The 4,847-nt window shown below is 54.2% G+C and overlaps 1 long non-coding RNA gene across 1 annotated transcript; it reads left to right on the plus strand.

Annotated features, from left to right (window-relative positions):
- The first annotated feature begins 2,461 nt into the window (after nucleotides 1-2,461).
- Nucleotides 2,462-4,301, plus strand: LOC102434083. The gene is made up of 3 exons (XR_331114.3): nucleotides 2,462-2,496; nucleotides 3,592-3,675; nucleotides 4,194-4,301. It is a non-coding gene; the product is annotated as an uncharacterized LOC102434083 (long non-coding RNA).
- The last annotated feature ends 546 nt before the right edge of the window (nucleotides 4,302-4,847 follow it).

The following is a 4,847-nucleotide window of genomic DNA, read 5'->3' on the forward strand; positions in this document are numbered from 1 at the left end:
AGGCCCCGGCCGCCTCCCCTCCCCCTGCCCAAGCCCCCCTGCCCTCGGGTTCCCATGGAGACCAAAGCCTATTAAGGACACCGCGCTGGGAGCCTCTCTCCCCTGAGCTGGCCCCAGGAGGGGACACTGGTGGGGGTCCTCTGGCCCCCCAGCCACTGTCCTGGCTCCCTGCCCTGGCCTCCACCCCAATCCCCGCTAGGGTCTGTCCAGCCAGAACTCAGGTGGAAGGGTCTGGGGGTCAGGGATGGGGGTTGGAAGATTGGGTAGAGGAAGGCAAAAAGGGCAGTGGATTTGGGCTGAAATCAATTTGTGAATCAGGCAGGAACTCAAAGTGATAGTATTAGAGGGCTGGTTCTTAGTTCTTTCATTCATTCAAAAAATAATTTTTGATCCCAAGTCAAGATGCTCAGTCCGTTGGTTATGGTAATAGCTGACACAGGCACTGTCCGCATGAAACCTTCGAAGGCAGTGGTGTGGGGCTGCTCTCTCCAGCTTTGCCCTCTCCCTGTGACTGTGGGCAAGCCCCTCCATGATAAGGTGATAATGATAGTCATTATTTATTAAGCACTTACTGTGTCCCGGGAACTGAGTTGAGTGTTACATGCACTGTCTCATTTAACCCCTCCCTACAAGACACTCTTACACCAGTTTCACAGGTGAGTAACCTGAGTCATGGAGACACAGACACACTTGCCCAAGATTACCCACCAGCAAGTGCAGGACCTCAGATCTGAATTCAAAGCCTCTACTTTTTTTTTTTAAATATATTTCACTGATTTATTAGAGGCCGCCGAACTTGGCGGCTCCCACTGGAGGAAGGGAGAGGGATAGAGAGCTAGAAACATCGATGAGAGAGAAACATTGATCAGCCGCCTCCTGCACACCCCCCACCCGGGATGTGCCTGCAACCAAGGCACACGCCTCTGGCCGGGAATCGAACCCGGGACCGTTCAGTCCACAGGCCGACTCTCCACCCACTGAGCCAAACCAGCCAGGGCAAAGCCTGTGCTTTTCTACAACCCTCCTTGCTGGGTGTCTCTTCCGCGGTTGAGGGGGTGGGGAAGGGGTGGGGAAGACGTGCTGAGCCTGCAGTGTCTGTCTAGTTTGCAGAGTTGAGCAGGTTTGGGATGGGGACTCAGAGAGGGTCCTTAAGGATGAGCGTGAGGGTGACACTCCCCAGAAGGGCACCGGGGCAGGAGGATGTCATTTCCTTCTCAGAGTCTCCAGGACCCAGCTCCCTCCAGGCTCAGTGGGGTCCTGGCTCCCTGGGGGAGGGGGGTGGGGGGGGTCAGAGGCCCTGTTCCACTTGGCGCCTGTGAGAGCTGGAGGCCCACCCTGTTCAGGGATTGCCCTTTCCTTCAAGGAGGCGTATGGCAGGCCTGGAAAGGGAGCGAAGGAGAGTGGGGGAGAAGCTGTGCCCCTGGGGGAGGAGCTGTGCCCCTGGGGGAGGAGCTGTGCCCCACGCTTCAGGAAGTTTTCCTTCAGCCCTTGGGTGTGTGACCATTTGTGTGTGTGTGTAGGGGGGGGAGTGTCAGCGGCTGGAATGCAATGGGGGGATATCAGAGGCAACCCTTTGATTTCCACCAAAGGATGACCCAGACCTTTAGCGTAACCCCATGGGTTAGCTGACATTGGGCTGAAAGAATTAAGGGGCCAGGAGGATGCACCAGCTGTAGGCAAAGGGAAGGAGGTGGGACTATGGGAGGGAAGCTCAGACCTCTGGCTGACCAAGTATCCAAGGGGAGCCTTGAGGGAGAAGCCAGAAGAGAAAAGCCTGGGGTCCAAGGGAGGGAGGATAGTGTAGCCCCTCCCCTTTCCTCAGCCCCTTCCCCTCCCCCAGTCAGTGGGAGGCAAGCAGCCCAGGCACTGAACTCTACTTGGTTTAATTACAGCCTCTAGCCAAAGGAAACCTCAATTAGAGGAAAAGCTCTGTACCGGGAGAGGGGAGTTGAGACTGGCTGCAGAGGCTGCTGTCCTCCTGGCCTTTTGCAAAAAGGGAAGAGGCTTTTGCTTCCCCATCTCAGGTCTTGAGCTTGTATTTCCTCCTCTAGTGCCCACTCAGTGCCTCTTCCTCTCAGACTTGATCTAAGATTTGCTGTGTGACCTTGGGCAGGTGACTTCACCTCTCTGATCCCATTTCCTTATGTACAAAATGAGGATCTCAACGTGCAGGGAATGTGGAGAGGATTATGGGACAAAGTGCCAGGCACGTACTTGGCGCTTAATATTTGCTGGCTGGTCCATTGGGAATCTGGTGGTTGAAAGGGGTTGCTGTGGCATCCAGTTGAGGTTGTGGGTAGAACGTTGTCCCCAGCGTGGGGAGCAGGTTTAAGATAAAGCCTGGGCTGGGGAACAGGGGAACGGAACAGGTGTGGGAGGCCCTGCTCCTGGGTTGTGGTGGGCCCTGGTATCGGTGTGTCCTCCAACAACAAAATGCTCTGTTTCAGGTGGATGATGCTATGCTGATGTTTGACAAAACCACCAACCGGCACCGAGGTGAGCGTGGCCCCTCCCCCTTTCCAGGCCGGGCTGGGGGCCTGTGGTCAGCCAGGGGCTGCAGGTCACAGCTGCCCTTTCATCTCTCCTCCTGACATCCTATCCCTGAGGATCTGCATCCTCTCTGGGGCCTGGCCTTACAGAAGGCTTTTGTCCCGCCGTTTCCTGTGCTAGAAACTTGCAGAATTGCTGACACCCGAGAGGAGCAGACTCTCCCCCAGCTGAGCCCTCCCCCCCACTCGGCCTGCTGTCTGCCCAGCCAGTGTCTATACTGGGGCTTACCTCGTCCCTGGTAACCAGAGCGCAGGCCAGGCTGCCCCAGGGTCAGGCTGACTTGCTGACTCAAAGCCCTTCACCCCCCACCCCCCTCCGGCGGAGCCCAGCCCCCAGTCCCCTTGCCCCTGAACCTGGGAGCATCTAGGCCACAGTGTTTGCACAGCCTGGTTGTTTTTCTCCCAAAGGCCTTGCCTCCTGAGGCTCCCATTCCAGTCCCTGGGGCACACGGGGAGGAGGCAGGGCTGTGTCTCCAGTTGCTTCAGGACTTTGGGCCTTTTACCCTGTTGTGGGAGTGGGGTGTGTGCGTTGTCTGTGGACATCTGCATGGGAAGGTGTCAGTGTCTGAATGTGTATGTCTGTTGTATCAGGGCGACTGTGTACATGCACACAGGGGTCTTTATGTGTTTGGGAGTACGTGTGTGTGTCTACCTGTGAGGGTGGCTGTACAAACACATGTTGGGTGTGCACACTTCTGTGTGACTTTACATGAGGGTCTGTCTGTGCGTGTTCTTCCCTTCCTCTTTGGAAAGCATCTGGGGAAGAGAAAGGGCCGTGGAGTGAAATTTCGTCAGAGCTCTGCCGCTTTCCCTTGCTGTGTGATCTTGAGCAAAGCACTTCCCTTCCCTGAGCCTTGGTGTTCACATCTGTGATTTGGAACGAGGAACCCTGTCTCGGCAGGTGTTGAGAGGCTCCTGGGCTGAGGACACAGCCTCTTGTTAACGCTCAGACACTCCCCTGCAAGAGAGGAGGTGGTGTTGGTATGACTTGGGGCTGGGTTTTGACCTTGAGCCCGGTTCTGACCCTGTGTTTGCCCTCTAGGGTTCGGATTTGTCACGTTTGAGAGTGAAGACATCGTGGAGAAAAGTGTGTGAAATTCATTTCCATGAAATCAACAACAAAATGGTGAGCTGGGGTTGGACAGGGTGGGGGTGCAGAGAGAGACTTTGGCTCCTAGCTGAGCCAGCCAGGGGCGCTCAGAGGCTCTGGAGGCAGGCAGAGGGGCTCAGTCAGTGGGGTTGAATCAGTCCCCCACACCCTGAAAATCTGGATAGCAAGGCAGTGTCCTGTGGTGGTTAAAAAGCCTGGGTTGGGGGTAGGGGGGGGGGGGCAAAAAATAAAAAAGCAGGGATTGAAATCCTCACTCCACTACTTGCTAGTCTAGTCATTGGGCAGATGATTTTCGCTCTCTGAGCCTCAATTTCCTCATCTGTAAAATGGGAGTGACAATAGTACCTTCATGATTGTGTTGGTGTAAGTAAGCATTCATGAACTATTGCCTGCAAGCTGTTTTCACAGTGCCTAGCACAGAGTGAGCGCTCTGTTCATGGTAACTGACATTAACGATAAAGAGGCCGCCAGGGAACCGGAAGGCGGGTGACCAGAGGACTGTAGGAGGAACTGACCGCCACGTCTCATTGCAGGTGGAGTGTAAGAAAGCTCAGCCAAAAGAGGTGATGTCGCCGACCGGCTCGGCCCGGGGGAGGTCTCGAGTCATGCCCTATGGAATGGACGCCTTCATGCTGGGCATCGGCATGCTGGGTATGTGCCAGGGCTCCCAGGGCTGCTGGAGTGTGGTATCGCCTCTGCCGTCTGCCCTCCTCGCTTGAGTCGTTGGGTGGGAGTGGGGACCGGGGACCTCAGGTCTGGCAGGCCTGCCAAAGGTGGGTAGTTTGTTGTGGGCACTGCCTCTGGTGGTGGCCAAAAGAATGGTCCAGCTGCTCTTCACTTGGTCTTGTCCGATCATACATCCAGCACATAGGTATTGACTACTATAATAGCCTAAATTTGTAACAAAAAGCAAAACAGAGCTATAATACACCTAAAAAATTCAAAAGTAACAAAACATATAAAATTCTTCATTTTTCCTGATTTAAAATAAAAAAAGCTAAGATAGTTGGATAACAATCACCTAATTTCGATTGAGGTGTTAGATAAGTTGTTAAATTTTAACGAGTCTTCCATTATGTTCTTAATTGGTTAAGCTAATGGATTGGTGTATCCTAGGTGGCAAACGCAAGTCATCTACGACTGATATTTGCACGGCGTATTTTGTTTTTCTCTTTTTATCTTTTCTT

The sequence above is a fragment of the Myotis lucifugus genome, unplaced genomic scaffold (genome assembly GCF_000147115.1).
Source record: "Myotis lucifugus unplaced genomic scaffold, Myoluc2.0 scaffold_11000, whole genome shotgun sequence".
NCBI lineage: Eukaryota > Metazoa > Chordata > Mammalia > Chiroptera > Vespertilionidae > Myotis > Myotis lucifugus.